This window comes from Erinaceus europaeus, chromosome 3, assembly GCF_950295315.1.
Source record: "Erinaceus europaeus chromosome 3, mEriEur2.1, whole genome shotgun sequence".
NCBI classification, from domain to species: Eukaryota; Metazoa; Chordata; class Mammalia; order Eulipotyphla; family Erinaceidae; genus Erinaceus; species Erinaceus europaeus.
Genome location: NC_080164.1, coordinates 173039214 through 173061357, shown reverse-complemented (window position 1 = coordinate 173061357; position 22144 = coordinate 173039214). Strand labels below are relative to the sequence as shown.

General features: G+C 39.6%; 1 non-coding gene across 1 annotated transcript; it reads right to left on the bottom strand.

The window, feature by feature from the left end:
- Positions 1–7554: 7554 nt before the first annotated feature.
- On the bottom strand, positions 7555–7744 carry LOC132537778 (U2 spliceosomal RNA). Its single transcript, XR_009549223.1, has one exon. It is a non-coding gene; the product is annotated as a U2 spliceosomal RNA (small nuclear RNA).
- Positions 7745–22144: the final 14400 nt, after the last annotated feature.

Below are 22144 nucleotides of genomic sequence, written 5' to 3'. Positions count from 1 at the left end.
ATTTAAATGCTAATTGCTAAACGCATACTTTTTACTATTAGACTAACTCATATGCAACCAGTAGCATTAGAATATTTTCTGGACTTTACTACATGCAAATTTAAAATGCTATTTTTAGTATTTGTTATTATTACAGTAATGATGATGCTTATTTTTACCATCTGAAAATCTTACCAAACACTTGACAGAATCTGTAATTCCATATATTATCTTACTTATTCTTCTTTAAATAGTTTTTCTTATGACTACAGACCGACAGGGATGCAGAGGTCACACAGACTCCTGTGGTGAATATGAATAGACAGGGGTCTCATGTCAGATCAGTGGACTTTACAGTTAATGGGACTTATATACTTTTCTCATATTTGGGAGCTATTCTCTACCCTGATCCCGCTTTCTAGATTTTCATGCCTAAGGCTCCAAAGTCCTAGGTTCAATAGATTGTACCACTTTCAGATACAACTGAGCAGTCCTTTCTCTATATCTTTCTCTCTGTATCTCTCTCTCATTAAAATAAAACAAGTAAAAAAAAATATTTTTAAAAGAGAGAGAAGGAATGAAACCATAGCACTCAAACTTTCTCCAGTGTGGTGGAGGCCTGGCTTGAAACTTGGTCACATCAATGGCAAAAGATGCACCCTATCTAGTTGAGTTATTTTACTGGCACCAGAAAACCTTTTAAACTTTTTCACTGAATTCTGGATAGGATAATTCTAGCAATCTACATATTTCTGAACCTGATTGTGCTTTTTCTCCCTTTCCTTTTATTTAATTAATTAATTTTATTTTTATTATTGCATAGAGACAGAGAAATTGAGAGGGAAGAGGGAGACAAAGAGGGAGAGAGACAGAGAGACAACTGCAGCCCTGCTTCATCACTTGTAAAGCTTTCCCCCTGCAGGTGGGGATCTGGGGCTTGAACCCGGGTCCTCGTGCACTGTGATCTGTGCGCTTAACCAGGTGATCCAGCACCTGGCCCCTCTCTTATTCTGCTTTTACTAACTTCTCTGTTTATACTAATTTTATGTATTACATATGTAGAAAGTTTCACATGAGGCAGAGAGAGGAGGGATCCAAGAGTACGTCTTTCATACATGCAACATCAAGGATTGAACTAGCAACCTCAAGTACTCAAGTCTTCAAACTCTACTGTTTGAGTTATTTCCTCAACCTGCACTCATTTTTGATGCCTTTTTCCTTTTGTGTACAGTGTGTGTCTCCTAACTTTCTGTTTCTAAATACCATCATTCTTGAGTACAGAGTTGTAGGAACAATGTCCCCTCAGTGAAATCACTAACCATCTCTATATTTATTTATTTATTTATTTATTTTGCCACCAAAGTTATTGCTAGGCTCAGTGCCAGCACTACAAATCCACCACTCCAAGTGGCCATGTTTTCCTTATTTTCTTTCTTCACTTATTTCTATTTTATGTGACAGGACAGAAAAAAAGTTAAGAGAAGAGGGGGAGATAGAGAGGGAGAGAGAGTGACAACTGCAGACCTACTTCACTTCTTAAAAAGCTTCTCCTCTGGAGCTGGGTGGCTGGGGCTCAAACCTGAGTCTTTTTACATGGTAATGTATTTGCTCAACTGGGTTCACTATGGCCCGGCCCCAAATGCAGAACCCTCTCAGTTCTGTTCTCAAGCTGAGTAATGAAAATATGATTGTCTCACTGACTAGAGCAATGTCTTCTCAGAATTTCAAGGACAACCACTGCCCAGCTGACTGAGAGTCACTGCAGTTGTCAGTTTCTTCAGCTTTGAAGCCCTTCTCACTCTACCTATTCTCCAGAGCCCTAACCCTGTCCAATAACTCAAAAGTAAAAAACTAAGAACTGTTGCCTTCTTTAGTGATCAGATACTCAGTTCTTTGAATTAAAGTATATATACATATATATATATATGTGTGTGTGTTTTTCTTGTCATGTAGGCTTTTTTAAGTATTTATTTATTTATTGGAAAGAGGCATCCAGAAATTGAGAGGGAAGGGGTGGTAGAGAGGAAGAGAGACAGAGACACCTGCAGTACTGCTTCACCACTTGTGAAGCTTTCCCCCTGCAGGTGAGGACCGGGCCTGGAACCCGGGTCCTTGTGCATTGTAACGTGCACTCAGCCAGGTGTACCAGCACCAGGCCCCTAATCTTATACTTTTTATTTTGTTTTATTTTCTTATTTTTTCTGCCTTTCTTCTCCCCAGATTGTCCTTTAATTTATGAGTGCACATATTAAAATATTTCTTTATTTACTGAATAGAGACAGAGAAAGTTGAGAGGGGACAAGAAAATATTGAGGGAGAGAGAAAGAGACACCTCCTGAACTTGGGACTCAAATCAGGATCCTTGCCTGTATCCTTGTAACATGTGTACTCAATGTACTCAGCCAGGAGAGCCATGCCCTGACCTCCGGAATGCATGTTCAAGTATTTCTTCTTTAGCAGTTTATTAAATGTAATTGTTACTGTTGTTGAAGATTTAAAAGTATTTCATCTACTACGTTGTCAGGATGAGAATTTGAAGATTAATCTCATAATAATGAACTATAGGAATACCCCTCCACCCCCACCCCACCAACTCCTATGTCAGGATATCAGACATAGATAGCTAAGCTGTTTGTAGAGAAGCTAAGTATGGGGCTCACTTACCTGCACGCTTCCCTCAGTTCATACCAATTGCTACTGCATCCGCCGATCCCAACATAATCAATGCAAGGAGTACCACCTCAGCGTACTTCACTTCAGACTGTGTCCAGAGACGTCAGGCATGGAATGTCAACCCTTCAACCTCATTACTCCGGTGAGACCTTTCCTTTCATAGTGTTCTCTAATTCCATGCCAAGATGTTCACTTCCTAAAAAAGTCCCAAAACCTAGATACAGACCAGGTCTCATAAGATAGAGCATATGTTGACATGTATCCATAAATTAGGGCAAAACATATACCTGAAAACAAAAGTACACAATAGTCTGCAGTGAGTCAGTATAAAGTTCCTCATGAAATAGTATCTAATTAGACTTAGATACCTTCCTCACCTACTTCCTATTAGAGTTCTCTCACTCACTCCAAAGCTAACCTTATCAAAGCAAGGACTGCAAAAGCTGAATAAGGGCAAGAAAGAGACTGGCATACTTCAATGATGACTCTTTAGTCACTATTAGGCCACCCCATCAGTTGGGACCCTACTTGGAGAGTCTTGAGATTCCCAAACAGACATGATGGGCTTAGACCTCAAATAAATCCCTCTCTCCATTATTATCGGTCATCTCTATCAGGAACAACTAAAAAGACTCCTTTGTGGGCCACCCATAGGACCTTGCCTTCAGCTTGGATCAACAATGGTAGAGAATGTTCCATACTCCAAAGGGAGGATGGACAACATACTTTGTGCTACACCTGAGGAAGATGGGTAAACATTGGGGCAGCTTGGGATGTTCCTACTCATGACCACAGAATGTGAGCTTAGATCTACAGGGATGCAAAGGTCACATAGGCTCCTAAGCTGAATATGGGCCCCAGACCAAATCAAATTTATGAGGTTTATAGTCAACAATATTTGTACCCTTTTACCATATTAGGGAGCTACTCTCTTCCCTGATCCAGCTTTCTGTTCCTTTTCCAGCCATGACATCATCTCCCCAGACAATAACTTGGATCCACCTGCATATCAGATTTCAGGCTCATGGGAAAAAAAAAAAAACTAGTATAGCCACAGGCCCTTTGGAATATAACTAAAATATGCCTATTTGCTATCTACAAAATGGAGGCCACTCCCCCCCCACCCACACACACACACTCACAACTCTTCATCTGCACTATTCCAGCCTTTAGGTCCATGATTGTTCAACAGTTTGTTTGGCTTTGTATGTTAACTCGCTTTCAGCCACCAGTTTCCAGACACTAGCATGATGCCAACCAGACTTCCCTGGATAGACAACCCCACCAATATGTCCTGGAGCTCTTTCCCAGAGCCCCACCCTACTAGGGAAAGAGAGAGGCAGGCTGGGAGTATGGATCGACCTGTCAACGCTCATGTTCAGTGGGGAAGAAATTACAGAAGCCAGACCTTCTACCTTCTGCATCCCACAATGACTTTGTGTTCATACTCCCAGAGGGATAAAGAATAGGAAAGCTATCAAGGGAGTGGATGGGATACAGAGTTCTGGTGGTGGGAATTGTGTGGAGTTGTACCCCTCTTATCCTATGGTTTTGTCAATGCTTCCCTTTTATAAATTCTTCTTCTTCTAGCATTTGCCCTTCTTCCGTAGCCAGTCAACAGCATCAGGTTGAGCCAGATGTAAATAAATATATGAAAAGGTAAGTAAATGTGTGGATCTACAGACTGGGCAGTAGTGCACCAGGGTAAACGCACAGAGTACAAAGCGCAAGGACCTGTAAGGATCCAGGTTTGAGCCCCGGCTCCCCACCTGCAGGGGGCTCCATTTGCAGGTGATGAAGCAGGTCTGCAGGTGTCTATCTTCCTCTACCCCTCTCTGTCTTCCCCTCCTCTCTGGATTTCTCTCTGTCCTATCCAACAACAACAAGATGGAGAAAATGGCCCCCAGGAGCCGTGTATTGGTAATGCAGGCACTGAGCCCCAGTGATAGATAACCTTGGAGGCAAAAAAAAAAAAAAAAGTGGATCTATACACAGAGAACAAGATCCTGTCGGGTGCCAGGCAGTAACCTGGAGGGTTAAGCACAAATGGTGCAAAGAGTTAGGACTGGTACAAGGATCCCGGTTCAAACAACTGGCTCCCCACCTGCAGGGCGTTTGCTTCACAGGCAGTGAAGCAGGTCTGCAGGTGTCTATCTTTCTCTCCCCATCTCTGTCTTCCCCTCCTCTCTCCATTTCTTTCTGTCCTAGCCAATGACAACAATAACGACAACAACAATAAACAACAGGGGCAACAAAAGGAGAAAAGTAGCCTCCAGGAGCAGTGGATTTGTAGTGCAAGCACCAAGCCCCAGCAATAACCCTGGAGGCAAAAATAAAGAAAAAAAAAAAAGAAAAATATCTTGTCTTATTTTTTATTTGATACTATCACATACACATTCAAAAAGGCTAGATGAATTTTCCTCAGCTTTGTTGGAAGAGGTCAGGATGACTGTAAGTAGGATCACATGGGAGAGGAGGACACAGTGATTTCCAAGAAATCTCTGGCAAGTAACAAGGGCCACTGACTGCAAAAGGCAATAAGCAAATGAACTGTTCGTCCTACTTGGATGATCATTAGTAACAGTGATTTATTTGCCTAATGATATGTGGTGGAGCTATTTGTTCAGTGTTTCCGTAATCAGGATAAGCAATCTTCAATAGAAGAGCTTTGTCTCTTGGATGTTATGTAAGATTTCCCCTAAGCAAAAATTCAGTATAATTTACCAAAGCCATTCTGGCTAAGTTAACACAACTTTCAGCCAGTATTACTTACATCTAAATTTCATTGATAGTGCTCTTTTTTTTTCCCCACAAAAGGAATATTTATGTGAAGGAGAAGAGTGTAGACTTTTTCCAAAGTTTTCCGAATACCAAATTTTCTTATTTATCTATTTATTTATTGCCTCCAGGGTTATCGCTGGGGCTTGGTAACTGCACTACAAATCCACTGCTCCTGTAGCTATTTTTTCAATTTTTTTTTTGATAGAACATAGAGAAATTGAGAAGAGGCAGAAGAAGGTGGTAGATAGGGAGAGAGAAAGATAAGACACCTGCAGACCTGCTTAATCATTTGTGAAGCACCCCCCCCACACACAGGTGGGGAGCAGGGGATTCAAACCGTGATCCTTACATGGGTTCTTGTGCATTGTAATATGTGTGCCTAACCCAGTGCACCACCTCCCAGCCCCCCGAATATCAAACTTTAAATAGAGACAAGGGCATATATTGCAAACATAGAGACTGTGAGGGTGATTATGCAAATAATGGTTTCAGTGGTTTTATGAAATTGCAAAAACATCACTAATCCTCATACATAGAGCTGATCTGATCTGTGGATGGAGCAAAGACAGTAAAATTACCTACTCCACCTGTCTACATAGAGTCAGAAACTCTGACTTTAACCAAGGAGAATCTTTTACTTTCTGGAAAGGTCAACCAGCTTCTACATTTTATATTTACAGATAGCAGGACAATGTATTTGGAGGACCCACTGCATAGAACATACTGTGATAACTGCTTTTGTGTTGGTGCCTATCATTACTGACCCCTCACGGAAACAGTAGAGTATGAACATGCTACAAATTACTTGCATGTTTAGGATCCTGGAGCATGCCAAAATTCAGACAGATATGTAGTATCAGTCAGCTGGGGTGGAGGGATGGTCTGTGACAATTACATAGCAATTGGTCAGATACACAAGAAGACATGAGCGATTTTCCAGAGAAATCCTTGTAGAATTATGACATCCAATTTTACTTTTGAGAGTGAGTCACCATTTGAGCATTGATTCTATGGATGCACCCTGATGAGAAGACAGTTTAGTCTTTATTAAGTCAAAACCCTGTAACGTACCACTGAAGTTAGATGAAAAGAGGTTGTCAAATGACCCAAATGCACACAAGGAAAAATTGCAATGCCTCAAACTCTGCACCAAGAAAATGTGCAAATAGAAAAAAAAATCACTTGAATCCAAAAATATAGCAATTTATCTCACTAATCAAATATACAAATTCCAACTTAGTTGACAATAAGGAAAGAGAGAGAGAGAAAGAACAAAAGACATGAAAGAGAAAAGAAGGGAGGGAGGGATGGAGGAGGGAAGGAAGGAAGGAAGGAAGGAAGGAAGGAAGGAAGGAAGGAAGGAAAAGAGTCAATTTCTCTGAATGATTTTTATTCTAAAACATGCGTGGGGAGCACCTTTTCTGCCGAGGCCATTTGGATATTTATAACATCTTTCACAGGCCATACAAAATGATGAACTTCAAAATTAGTACTTAATGCTGCTATTTAAAAAGCTGAATTAGTCTCAACATAAGAAAAAAGATTTACCATCTGGAGAAGATAAGGGTGCTGTAAACATAGGAAGCCATAAATATGGGGAGCCTTTATCTTAGACAAATAGCAACTCAGTGTCCCAGACAACCATAACTAAGTTTTTTGCACAGAGTGTCCTCTGACAAGGAGAAACTGTCTTATCACCTCTCTCTCTCTCTCTCTTTATCTCTCTCTCTCAATTTTATTTATTATTGGGTAGAGACACAGAGAAATTGAGAGGAGTAGGAAAACAGAGAGGGAGAGAGATATCTGCAGCCTTGCTTCACCACTTATGAATCTTTCCCTGCAAATATGAGGACCAGAGTTTGAACCCAGGTCCTTGGTCAAGGTAGTGTGTGCATTTAACCAGATGCCACCTAGACCCTCATTTCTTTTTCATCAGCATCATACTTGACTTGCCCTTGAAGACAAACCAAGCACTTGTAACATGGGATTTGAATTGCTTTTTTTTGGATTCTACTTCATAAACAATTTATTCATTATTTAATTCAGTATAGATTTACTGAATGGATACCATCTTCCAGGCACTATTCTTTTTCCTCTTCCCCCTTCCTACTGCTTTCTCTTTTGTAGTATACCTTTCAAGGAGGTTCTGGAATATCAGGGGTTGATGAACAAAATAGTCAGAGCAGCTCCTATTTCATTTCCCTGCTCAAAAACCGATGTAATATATTGTTCTCAGATAAAGGGCATATCATCATTAAAATGATAAGAACTAATACTGCATTTAATCTTAGCTAAAATTACAAGAAGCAAGACAAGGCATTCTTGTAAGTGTTGAAGCATAGAATAAAAATAAATTTGAAGTCCAGGCTCTATGAAGCTTACATTCCAGTGTACTGGATGTGTAATAAGCAAATAAGTTGACAGTATGTCTGATGACAAGAGCTGTGGAGAAAAGTCAAGCCATAAAGTGTGTGGAAGGGAAGTTACAGGAAGAAGTGTGCAGAATTAAAGGTAGAGAGAACACTTTAGGAATGGGGTAGTATTTGAACAGAAGTTGAGTAGAACTAAAGGAGACAGTTCATACAAGTCTTCTAAAGAAGTGGTTTCTACAAACAGGAAACTCTCAGTAAAGATCAGAAGGTATGCACCTGGCTTGCTCAGGAAGAGCAGAAAGTGTTCAGCTAAGGGGCTGGACAGTGGCTTGCTAGATTAAGCACACCTAGTACAGAGTGCAAGGATCTGTGTTCCATCCCACACCTCCCCACACCCCACCTCCCGCCTTCAGGGGAGTCGCTTCAAAAGCTATTAAGCAGGTCTGCAGGTGGCTACCTTTCTCTCCCCCTCTCTATCTTCCCCTTCCCTCTCAATTTCTCTCTGTCCTATCCACAAAAATGAAAAAGAAAATGGCCACAGGAGCAGTGGATTTGTAGTGCAGGCACTGAGCCCCGGCAATAACCCTGGAGGTGGAAGAAAGAGGAAGAAAGAAAGAAAGAAAGGAAAGAAAGGAAGGAAGGAAGAGAGAGAAAGAAAGAGAAAAGAAAATGTTCAGCCCCTGTAACTTGGATAGGTTTTCTAGAATTATGGATTGGTTCCCCCCGTCCGTTATTCTAGAAAAGTAATTGTATTGGGAAGAGAAGGCTGTGATCAGGGAAGCAGAGGTTTCCACTTAGTTGTTAATGTTCTGTTTCATCTCCTAGATGGAGCTGACATGGGTCTGCACTGTGATGCATTACTGAACTGTGCATCTTGTTTTTGACTTTCTCTAGAGGTGTAAATTACAATAATCATATCACCCTGGGATACAATTCTATGATGTTAAGACCATGGAAATAATTGCATGAGGAGAAGAGAGAATGGTTTCTAATTGCCTGATACTACAGGAAGCCAATTTACATACTTTGAGATAGATTAAGGTATGTACCAATTTTCAAATGTGTTTAGAAACTAGGAGTCAATAGTAATCTTATGACAAAACTTCTGGGAGAGTCCTAGGGAAAAAAGCTAACTGAGTTGTGTGCCAAAGGAATAGAACAACTCTAAGCACAGACTAATCATTCTTTTTTTTCTTTTCTTTTTTTCTTTCTCCTCCTCTTCCTTCATTTTCTTCTTTTTCTATAGAAATAAGAGGCAGAGAGTCAGAGCAAGAGTGAAAGTGACCACACACACTCAGAAACACACACACACACACACACACACATACACGCACATACACAGAGAGAGAGAGAAAGAAAGAGAGACAGAGAGATGGAAAGAACCTGAGTTCCAGCCACCCCCCCCCACATTGCAGGGGGGTTGCTTCACAAGCAGTGAAGCAGGTCTGCAGGTGTCTATCCAGCTTCAAGCCTGGTCCTCAATGCATTGAAGGAAGCTTGTGTGTGTGTGTGTGTGTGTGTGTGTGTGTATCTCCCCCTCCTCTCTTAATTTCTTTCTGCCCCATCCAATTAAAAAGAAAAGATCAAACAAACAACAAAGATGAACAGACCATGTTCCCTGCCTTGAACCAACTCACCATGCTGTGAAGACTGAAAGAACTGGGTAGGTTGCTCTAGAATATAGAGGGAAGAAAATGCCTTACAGATTCTGAACTTGGCCACATGGGGTTTGTTTGCACAGGACAAGAAGAGTGCAGCCCAGGAGGTGGTATAAGGGACGAAGTATTGGACTATCAAGAATGAGATCCTGAGTTTGATCCCTAACATGGCATGTACCAGACTAAAGCTCTGGTTCATTCTTTCTCCCCCACCCCATAAACAAATTATAAAAAAAAGGTCAAGAATGCCATACCTGGTAGCCATAAGGATGGCATTTAAATGAATAATTCTTTAAACAGTAAGACTGAAAAGCTCATCAATTTATACCACAGGTGTCTCCTTTTTTCCCCTTCTGTATTTCCCATTATCTTTATCAAAAAGAAAAGAAAAAATGAAAAGAAACAAAAAGTCCACTGTGAGTGGTAGATTTGGTCTGCAGGCATGAAGCCCCACAGATAAACATGGTGACAATAAAAAGAAAGAAAAAATAATTATTTATTTCTGATCACCAAATTATGTGTGTAGTGGGCTCAGGATGGGATTCTACAAGAAAACTATTCTCACACACAAACTGGATGTTCTACAATTCAGTTCGATTATGACACCACTAATAAACCCAGAGTCAACATGTTAGAGACAACAGGTTAAATCAGGATTCAGTTCTATGAGACTGTGCCCACCTAGGATGGCAGTCACAAACCCACTGTCACATGTTTTATGGACTTCAGATGTCAGGTTGCTTCCTTTACTTCTGATCTCTTGACTATAGTGTGGGAGAGGAAGTATAATGATTATGCAAAAGGCTTTCATGTTTGAGGCTACAAAGAAGTAGAGTCAATCCCCTATACCACTGTAAGTCAGAGCTGAATAGTGCTCTTGAAAAACAAAACAAAACAAAACGCCTGATCTCTTAGCAATAAATCAGGGGTGCCCAGAACCACATTAGGTTCAATTAATTTGCTAGAGTGGTTCAAAGAACTCAAAGAGGCATTTTACTTGCTGGATGACAAAAGATAGAAATAAGCATCCGGGTGGCTCACCTGGTTAAGCGCACACATTACGGTGAACAAGGACCCAGGTTCAAGCCCTGGTCTTCACCTGCAGGGGGAAAGCTTCACGAGTGGTGATGCAGGGCTGCAGGGGTCTCTCTGTCTCTCTCTTTCTTCCCTTTTAATTTCTTTTTATTTATTTATTTATTTATTCCCTTTTGTTGCCCTTGTTGTTTTGTTGTTGTAGTTATTATTGTTGTTGTCATCGTTGTTGGATAGGACAGAGAGAAATGGAGAGAGGAGGGGAAGACAGAGAGGAGGAGAGAAAGATAGACACCTGCAGACCTGCTTCAGCACCTGTCAAGCGACTCCCCTGCAGGTGGGGAGCCGGGGTTTGAACCGGGCTCCTTACGCCGGTCCTTGTGCTTTGCGCCACCTGCGCTTAACCCGCTGCGCTACAGCCGGACTCCCGACTCCCCCCTTTTAATTTCTGACTGTCTCTATCCAATACATAAAGATAATAAAAATTTAAGAAAAAAAAGAAAGAAAGAAAGAAGCATCCAGGGCCTGAGGGGTATACCCGATAGCATAATGGTTATGCAAAGAGTCTCACATGCCTGAGGCTCCAAAGTCCCAGGTTCAACCCCCTGTACCACTGCCAGCCAGAGCTGAGCAGTCCTCTGGATTTAAAAAAAAAAAAAATCATTAAATAAACAGAAAGAAAATGGAAATAAGCAGGAAGTCAGGTGGTAACACAGCGGGTTAAGTGCAAGTGGCACAAAGCACAAGGACCAACATAAGGATTCCGGTTTTAGCCACCGGCTCCCTACATGCAGGTGTCTATCTTTCTCTCCTCCTCTCTGTCTTCCCCTCCTCTCTCTATTTCTCTCTTTCCTATCCAACAATGACAACATCAACAACAACAATAATAACTAAAACAATAAAACAAGTGCAACAAAAGGCAGTAAATAAATATTAAAAAAACATTAAAAAAATAAAAAAGAAGTAAGCATCCAGGGCACACCTGGCTGAGTGCACATGTCACAAAATCACAAAATGCAAGGACCCAGTTTCAAGCCCCTAGCCCCTACCTGCAGGAGGAAAACTTCATGCATGGTGAAACAGTATTGTAGGTGTCCATATCTCCCCTTCTCAATTTCTCTCTGACCTTATCAAATATATATATATATGTATATGAAAAGGAAGGAGTCAGGCAGTAGTGCAGCTGGTTAAGCGCACATAGCACGAAGCTCAAGGGCCCGGTGTAAAGATCCCAGTTTGAGCCCCCAGCTCCCCACCTGCATCCAAATGGGAGAGATGAGAAGCAAAGCATGAAGAAAGGATGCCGAGGCCCAGTATGTCTCCAATCATGTCATTCACACTAGACTCAATTTATCTGTGGCCCTGAAGGTTGCACCACAGATAGAGTGTCGGACTTGCATGCCGAAGGTCCTAAATTTGATCCCCAGCATCATATATGCCAGAGTGATGTCCTGGTTCTTTCTCTGTAATAAACACTTTTAAAAAATGTTTCTATGTAAATTGGTCTAACCCCTAAGGAGAGCAGTCTGGGTGGAGAACTGTCAGAATGCTAGAAGTGGACCTACCCTATAACTCTGCAATTCCTCTCTTGGGGATATAGCCTAAGGAATCAAATACACCCATCCATAAAGATCTGTGTAGACCTATGTTCATAGCAGCACAATTTGCAATAGACAATACCTGGAAGCAACCCAGGTGTCCAACAACAGATGAGTGGCTGAGTTAGTAGTGGTCTACATACACAATGGAATACTACTCAGCTTCTAAAAATGGTGACTTCACCTTCTTCACCTCATCTTGGATAGAGCTTGAAGGAATCATGTTAAGTGAGATAAGTCAGAAGGAGAAGGAAGAATATGGGATGACCTTACTCACAGACAGAATTTGAAAAATAAGAACAGAAGGGAAAACACAAATCAGAACTTAGACTGGAGTTGGCGTATTGTACCAAGTAAAAGACTCTGAGGTGACGGGGAGTGTTCAGGTGTTGGAACAGGATGGCAGAGGAGGACTTAGGGGGCTTCCATTGTTATGTGGGAAACTGAGAAATGTTACGCATGTACAAACGATTGTATTTTATTGTGGATTGTAAACCATCAATCCTCCCAATAAAGAAAACAAAAATAAAGAGGAAAAATTTTTCTGTGTACTCTTCAGCATGGCAGAGAACATCTGCATTCCATCATTTTGATTTTTACAGAGGCTTTCTTGCATGGGTGTGATTAATTAACTCATTGGTCGTGGATGATTGATTTAGCCTCCATGCCCAATCCCCAATCAGGTCAGGGGGTGGGAACTGAAAGTTCCATTGCTCTCAACAAGTGGTTTGCTCCCCAGGCAACCACTCCCATCCTTAGGTGCTTTCCAAAAGTTACCTCATTAACATAATAAAGGACATCTTTATAACTCTCATTACTTAGGAAATTCACAGGGTTTTAGGAGGTCTGTGTCAGAAGCAGGCACAAAGGACAAATATATATCTTCATTTAAATCACAATGTCACACATATTGCAAAACTTGCCAGATTTACATACAATTCAGGTCCACTAGCAATCTATTGAGTAAGTTATTAAACGACTATGTGTTTTTGCAATCTATCCTCAAAGAATTTTCTGAAGTACTTTACCTTGGCATTACATTAAGTAATTTGGTTTCTAGGGCATGCCTAAAAAAGTATCAGAGCTTTTATTACACGCATATACAACATTAAAAAAAATAATAAATTCAGGAAAATGTCATTTATTATTAATGGATCAGAGTGCTACCTATTTGGTGGTGATATTCCTCTGCTACTTTTCTTGTAGATGTGTATTGGTTGGACTTTATGAATATCATAAAGTTTTGTTGCAAGCCTCCAGCCAATTCTATAGTGTATATAAATGTATATTTATATGTTTGGGAAATGTGCTTTTCAAATAATTAAATTCTAGTAACTTTAAACATTTTTTTAAATTTTAATTATCTTTATTTACTTATCAGGTAGAGACAGCCAAAAATCAAGAGGGAAGAGGGTGATAGAAAGGGAGAGAGACAGACACATGCAGCCCTGCTTCACCACTTGTGAAGCTTTCCCCCTGCAGGTGGGGACTGGGGTCTGGAACCCATGCATTATAGCATGTACATTCGACCAGATGCATCACCACCCAGGCCCCAAATAACTAAATTCTAGAAGAAATGCAATCATCTTTACAACTTGGTTTCAGGACTTCTGACCTCCAGAATACAAAAAAGTAATGCTGGTGGGTTTTTTATTTGTTTGTTGCTATTGTTTTTTGTCTTGGGGAGTGTGAAGAGTCAAAGAGTGTATGTTTCCTTGAAAAGAAACTGCCACCAAAACAAACAAACAAACAAACTTCAGTTAACTTTTATCAAATAGAATATATAGCCAGTGTTCTCATTAGCATGACTTTTCTTTTTTTAAGGGTTTTCTCTTTCTTTCTTTGGCTATTGTGAATAATACAGTTCTGAACATATGGGTGCAGCTGTCCCTTCAAATTAGTGTTTACATATCTTTTGGATAAATGCCTAAGACTAGTATTGCTGAATCATAAGATATTTCCATTTTTATTTTTTAGGCACTCTCTGTAGAATCTCCCAAAAGGATTGCACCAGTATACATTCCCACCAGCAGTGTAACAGAGTCCCTTTTTCTCCACAACCTTGCCAATGCCTGTCATTTCCTGTTTTGTTGACGTAAGCCATTCTCACACGTGTAAGGTAGAAGCTCATATAGTTTTAATTTGCGTTCCTCTAATAATAAGTGCAGGGGAGTATTCCTTCACATGTCTGTGGGTCATGTGTATCTCTTCTTTAGAAAACTATTAAGTTCTTTGGCCCATTTTTATGGGGTTATTTTTCTTCCTTTATTCAGCTATAGAGCATATTCTCTAGTAGAGAATATTAGATCCAGTTGTGTATTTTGAGTCTTCAAATACACTAAACATATAACTAGAGAATATAGGATTGTGAGCTAATAAATCTCATTTTAATCATCCTCCCCGCCCCCCTAGAACTACCTGAGTCCCTCCCACTGCCGTCTTTAGTCAACATAAACCTGGAGTAGCTACAGTCACATGTATATGGGAACCTTTTGTCCAACTACATGAACTCTAAAGCCAAATACAAACAATTAATCGAATTGCATTATTCATGCCTTTTAGCCTCTTCTAAAACTGAGTAACATAGAGTTACTGCCTTTCCCTTAGAGTACATGAACAAGAAATGCAAGTGGAGTGCTATGAAGTAGGTTATTCCAGGAGAAGGCCATAAAACACACTCTGTCAAAAACTATAAGGGATATCCTTGGTAATATAGAGTAAATATCATTAGTTATAGTATGAATTTCCTCTAGGACAGTCTTATATTCTTGAGTGGTATGATCTATGCAAATATACATGTCCTTAACAAATTGTTGAACTTCTTCCCCTCTGTAAGGAATGTCCCTTTGGTTTGAAACTTTAATAGTGTAGAGAGAGGTTAAGAAAGATCTAAAAATGGGAAGTAGCTTAACCATCACTCCACTGAGCATGTAGTAATGGATATAGCATCTGATTACCTGCCCCAAATGCTTCCATAAAGAGTCTCTTCTAGCTGAATTTTCCAACCTGAATATTTTAAAAGTGCACGATAATAATACATTTTACCTAAGAAGATAGGTCTAAATGTGCTTCTAGTGTAGAACTATCTGGATGTGGCATTACTTTTATATCAGTTTTACATTTACCATGCACAACAAGAAGACATCTTCTGAGATGAGCTGTTATAAACTTTATTGCTCAATCAAAAGTACAAGGTAACCATCTTCCTAGATGTTAACCACACAATAAGTGTACTGCCACACAGGAAGTTAAGATTTGGACGCAGATTCAGCTCATAGCCGGGACTGGAGCTGAATCTTTCAGTGAGACTTATACCTTTTTTCATCCTTTTGCAATGCAAATGGTTATGCAGAAAGAAAAAAAAAAAGGACCCTACCAGGAGTTGCAAGTAACATAAAATTATATGTTACATGTTACCACTATAAGAAAGTTTATCAAACCATCCTCCCCAAAGGATAATTATTTATTCATGTTCATACATCTATTGACTAGCTAAGAGTCTGGCTGACCTATGCTGGGTTTGACTAGACTTGGTTCCATTGGCCAAACCAACTCTTTTAGCCAAGATCAATCTCAATAGAATGAAGAAAAATACAATAGGCATAATGGGAGGGAAAGGAAAGAGAATAATTGCTAAATAATCATGTAGAGTACTAAAGACTAACTGAAGCCAAAAATTAATGAAATGTTGCAAAGAAATAACACAGCTACAAATATAAAGATGTGTCAGATGATCATCCTCGTGAAGGAAAGAATAAAGCCAGGGATCTTTATAGCAGGAACCAAATATTAGTCTCTTTAAGACTATTCTTCCAAATGAATGAGTCATCCATTTTTACTGTTGGTGTCGCTCCAAGTCTTTGAAAATTCAAGGTGAGCACATCTGTTTGGCCTCGGTCACTTCATGTGCCTGCTCCTTGTGTTGGCTGGTCAGACTCAGTAATCCAAACCTCAGCTCATTTTCATTCTGCTTCTCCGACCTGCCATGTAAAATGAAGTGTCAGTTTCATTTGAAGGAGGGTGCCCCTGGAGTTGGGAAGACTGACTGCCAGCTTTGTTAGGAGTTACATAGGTAATTAGATCTCAGCTGTTAAAATCCAGAGGGAGAGAGAAAACTTCTGTCCTCCCATTCTAGGCATGAGTCTGAAATTAATTCTGAATGGTTGTGTGGCCATGGCATTGGAAAATGATGATTTATGTGAGGTAATTAGAGATTGTCCCTCGAGTTGGTGGAAATGGTCATCTTTTCTCCATTTCTGTATGCTGCAACCAACTCCCCAAATGAATATCTGAGTATGTTTAGGAGAGGTGTAAGGAAGACTAGATGAAAATAAGAATAAATTACTGTCAAACAGACACAGCAAATAACACTTTAAATTTGAAATTTACTGCAATCCCTCGTCTTTCAGAGACATATACAACAATGTGTGCTTCAAGAAATAGTACAAAAAGTGCAGAATAAAAAATTATATATGGAGAGAGGATCATAGAGGATGACTTTGAATACATCATATCTAGACTCAACTTGCTGAGTTTCTACTAGTTGAAAATACTTTCCCAATATTAAAAATGCACATCATCTTAAACATGGTTGTCCACATGACTATACCTTCCTCTATTTTACTGTATATGAAAATATATATACTTACCATGTATAGCATGATATTGATCCATTTTTGTTGTTTACAATTAAATGGGTGCTGAGTGCTTGAATTGATTTTAGTTTTGCTTTAAATAATTTTAACTTAGAAATTCTATTTTAAGACATCATGTATATAGCAAAATAATAAATTTGTAAGTCTCAAATACCTTTTTACTTAGTTTTACAAGAACAAAACCATACTGTAGTTAAATGACCTTATCTCAACCTCCACCAAAATCCTGTTATATAGGAACACCCACTCATGAAACCCCCCACCCCACCCTGCAGGTGGGGACCAGGGGCTTTAGCCAGGGTCTCTGTCCTTGGTAATGTGTACACTCTACAAAATGCACCATTGCCTGGCCCTAGAAAATGCAATTTTCTGGGGTCCTTCCCTTCCCTTCCCTTCCCTTCCCTTCCCTTCCCTTCCCTTCCCTTCCCTTCCCTTCCCTTCCCTTCCCTTCCCCTCCCCTCTCCTCCCCTCTCTTCTCCTCTCTTCTCCTCACCTCTCCTCCATTTCCTTTCCTTTCCTTTCCTTTCCTTTCCTTTCCTTTCCTTTCCTTTCCTTTCCTCCTTTCTTTCTTTCTTACTGATCAAAGCAATTAAAATGAACAAAAAGATTCCCAGCTCATTAACAATTTATACAGGCCAGATGAAATCTAAAGTTTTTGTGTTCTTTGATAACTGAAAATGTAAAAATGATCTCAAAACGATGGAGAAGAAGATTTTTTTTTTCACATCTAATTCGCAACTAAGAATAAACAAATACTTCTCTGGTCTCCATGTTAGAGAAAAGAAAAGTACATTTATAAAATGTGCAAATTGAAAGACAAAAACAGAAATATTGGGAGTGTCACTATGCTTTTGAGAATGTTATTCTGGAAAATGGCTGTCGCATCCTTCTGACTATGTGAGAGTGTTTTTAGCAAAACACAATCTGACTCAAAGTAATGATTATGGTTTTCCATGGGATATACGTGGCTGACAACTCAATATTTAATTTCACATTAAAATTGTTTTAAGTGGAGAGAAATTATAGGCACTGTCTTTTCTATTCTAAATCAATGGCTAAGAATATTGTTATTGCATTCACATTTACCTTCAAATTCTCCTTTGATAAATGCAGGTGCTTATGACTGGAGACACTTAAATTTTTGGCAAAAGAATCACAAGATACTACTTTCCACTAAATAAAAAAAATCTGAGAACAACAGTCACATCAATAAATAACATCCAACAGATAAACAAATGTCACTATATTAATATCAATGCAGAAAGCAAATATCATATGTTCAATACTACCTCAGCACAATAATGCCAACTATAACACTAAACAAAAACAAAGAAAAAGAAACTAAAACTTGGTTAATTCAAAATTATTTAAAAGTTGTTGCAAAATCACTGACTATGCAAAAATAGAATTTTTTTAAATAGTGGGTTTTAGTCATTAGGATGAAGAAATAGAAATTAAGATCAGTAGTTTAATCACTAATAAAGAAAAACAATAAATCATGCATAAATGATATGCAGCAAAGAAATGACATTAAGAAACTAAGAGTTTAGAATTGGGAAACAAAAATGTTTGTAGGACTGTGGAGGAGTAATTGATGACTACTTGAAGTATCCATAAACAATACTTTGACACAGGAAGAAAAACCCACCTTGTTGAATAGTGTTTTTGTATTCACAGAATTATGCAGCCATCATCATAATATAACTTTGTCTTATTTTTAGTGATAACTTCTTATTTCCTCACTCAGAAGGAAGTCCCTCCCCAATTCGCATATTACTTTAAATTCTTTCTTCCATCCCCTGTCCACCAACTTGCCTCCATCACTAGAAACCACTAATCCAGGGCTGGGTGGTGGCACACCTGGTTGGGCGCATGTATTGCAATGTGCAAGGACCCAGGTTTGAGCCCCCGGTCCTCACCTGCAGGGGGAAAGCTTTACGAGTGGTGAAGCAGGGCTGCAGGTGTCTCTCTATCTCTCTCCCTACCTATCACCCCCCCTCCCTCTTGATTTCTGGCTGTCTCTATCCAATAAATAAAGATAATAATAAATAAGTAAATAAATAAAACTGTTGAAAAATAAAAAGAAACCACTAATCCACTTTCACGCAATGTGTCTTCAATTTACACCTATCAGAGTTTCTTCTTTTTAGCAGCTGATATTATTCGTATATGTATGGAGTACGTTATAGTATTATTTCATATATGTATACATTATTCCATATATGTATGGAGTACGTCATAGTATTTTACAAATCCACTCAGCAGTTATTAAAGATTAGGGTTCCTTCCTTCCACTCTTTAGATATTATGAATAATGCAGGCATAAATATTTGTGCGCTAGTGTTTGTGGGGATTTATGTTTTTGTAGTCTTAGATCTACATACCTAGGTATGGATTGCTGTATCTGCTAACAAGGAGTGGATTATTAGACAGTATTTTCTATTAGTGATTTAATAATGACTGACAAGATTATGGGATAAGAGGAGGAGAATTCCATACAGTTCACACCACCAGAGTTCTGAATCCCATCCCCTCCACTGGAAGATTCTCTATTCTTTTCTTTTTAAATTTTTTATTATCTTTATTATTTGATTGGCTAGAGACAGAAATTGAGAGGGAAGGGAAGGATAGAAAGGGTGAGAGACAGAGAGACACCTGCAGCACTGCTTCACCATTTGTGAAGCTTTCCCCCTGCAGGTGGGGACTGGGGGCTCAAACCCAGGTCCTTGCACATTGTAACATGTGTGCTCAACCAGGTGGGCTACCACCCAGCCCTGGTTCCCTATTCTTTATCCCTCTGGGAGTATGGTCCAAAGATCTTTATGAGGTGTAGAAGGTGGGAGGTCTGGCTTCTGTAATTGCTTCTTTGCTGGACATGTGTGTTGACAGGTCTATCCATATCCCCAGCTTATTTCTCTCTTTCCTTAGTGAGGCAGGGTTCTGGAGAGGTGAGGTTCCAGAACACATTGGTGCGGTTGTCTGTCCAGGGAAGTCAGGTTGGTGTCATGGTAACAGCTGCAAATTGGTGACTGAAAAGCATTAAGATATAAAGCAGAACAAATTGTTTAATAATCAGGAACCCAAAGGTAAGAGTAGAGCAGATGAGATTTGGGGTCTTCATGTTGGAAGAAGCTAGGAAGTCTGTTTTAGGTTTATTTTACGGGGCTCAGGACTTTACTAATTTACTGATTTTTACCTAAGCCAGACAGTTAACATGCAGATGGGCTAAAAGTATTGTCTGGGAAGATGGTGTCAGAGTTGGGAATAGGACTAGAATGTTGGGTCAGGGCAGAGAGAAGTTCCCAAATATGGGAAAATTATATAAATCCTGTTTACTGTAAACCCCGTCGAGCTGACCTGGGCCCATGTATATTCATATTTAGCACAGGAGCCTGTGTAATCTCTGCCTCCCTACAGGTTTGAGCGAGGGGAGTTAGAGAAGGAGACCTCTGCAGTACTGTTTACTGCTCATGAAGCTTCCCCGATGCAGGTGGGGGACCTGAACACAGAATTTTGCTCCCTGTAATATGTATACGCACCCAAGTGCGTCACTGCCCGGACAACCTATAACTTTAAATTTTCAAAAGGGGATTGGAGGAGTTTAACCAGCGGCTGACCCAGAAGGTCACATTTATCACCATTTATAAGTACTCAGTCTCAAGCTTCCTGCCACCACATAGGAACTCTTGTAGAGAGACAACTTCACAAGTGGTAGAGTATTGTTGTGTTATCTCTCTTCTCTCTGCCTCTCTCCTTCCCCCCTCCCCCTCTCAACTTCTGTCGAGAGGAAAGAAAAGGAAAAAAGTGGCATTCCAGAACAATGGAATTATATAGAGACTGATCCCCAGCCAAAACCTCGTAACAGAAAGAGAGTTTGGAGTGATGCAAGTAGCTTTCTGTTGTTATCACAAAGGCTACACTGCACTGGATTATTATTTTTTTTTTTCTTTTCAAATAGAAAGAGAAAGAGTGTGGTCCAGGAAGTGGCGCAGTGGATGGAGCATTGGATTCTCAAGCATGGGGTCCCCAGGAGCACATGTACCAGAGTGATGTCTCCTTCTTTTTCTTTCCTCCAATCTTTCTCATAAATAAATAAATTCTTTTAAAAAAGAAAAAAAAGAAAGATAAAGACAGAGGGAAAGAGGGAGCTAGTTAAGCCGCAGCACCAAAACTTTCCACTTTCCACCATGGGGAAACCTGAATCATGAATATTCTTGTGATAGTTTAAAAGTCTGTTTAGGATGGGACTGGCAGTGATTATGACGGTGAAGTAAATTGGGAATTGAGGGACAACTATAGGGTGATTTCACTCATATGTGGAATATATTGAAGTACATGAACTTGAAAAATGTCTCAGTATCTACGGCATTGGAAGAGAAATGGTGGTTGTCATTGGTGGTAGGCAGGGCACATTACTTTGGTGCTGGGAGTGATGAGGAACTATACTCCATACTTAGGCTACTTCTCTACAAATAAAACAGCAGTATCTAAATATCACATCAGAAGATGGCAAAAGTTCAGCAAAATGTGAGATTCAATAAGCAAAAGTGTTTTTAGTAATTTCATTATCTAATAATTTTTCAGTGATATCCTTTTATTGTGTGAACAGAATATATAAAATTCATAGCCCATTCCTAAATATATGTGCTGCCTTATGAAATTTATTGACAATTTTAGTTACAACTGTCTCTACGAAGCATTTTTTTTCCCCTGCAGGGTTATCGCTGGAGTTCTGTGCCTGCACTATGAATCCACTACTCCTGGAGGCCAGTTTTTCTATTGGATAGGACAGAGATAAATTGAAAGGGGGAGAGAAAGCTAGACACCTGCAGACCTGCTTCACTGCTTGAGAAGTGACCCCCCTTACAGGTGAGGAACGGGGAGTTTAAACTGGGATCCTTGTGCAAGCCCTTGCACTGTGTACTATGTATGCTTAACCCCATGCACCACTGTTGGGCCCCAGAAAATGTTATTTTAACAGAAAAAAAGAGAGATCTAACAGTATACATAGTTAAATTTATCATTATTGTCAGTAAGAAACAAGTTGCATGAAAATGATTGATTATAAAGGAAATTATTAATTAAGGAAAAATAATTTTCTCGCTCTTTATAGTAATTGGTAAACCATGTTTATCCACTCAAATATTTTATTAAGTTTATTAGATTTATTAGATTTTTTAAACTTTTCTTTTTTTAATATTTATTTGTTTTCCCTTTTGTTACCCTTGTTTTGTTGTTGTAGTTATTGATGTTGTCATTGTTGGATAGGATAGAGAGAAATGGAGAGAGAAGGGAAGACAGAGGGGGAGAGAAAGACACCTGCAGACCCGCTTCACCACTTGTGAATCAACTTCTCTGCGGGTGGCGAGGCAGGGGCTCGAACCAGGATCCTTACG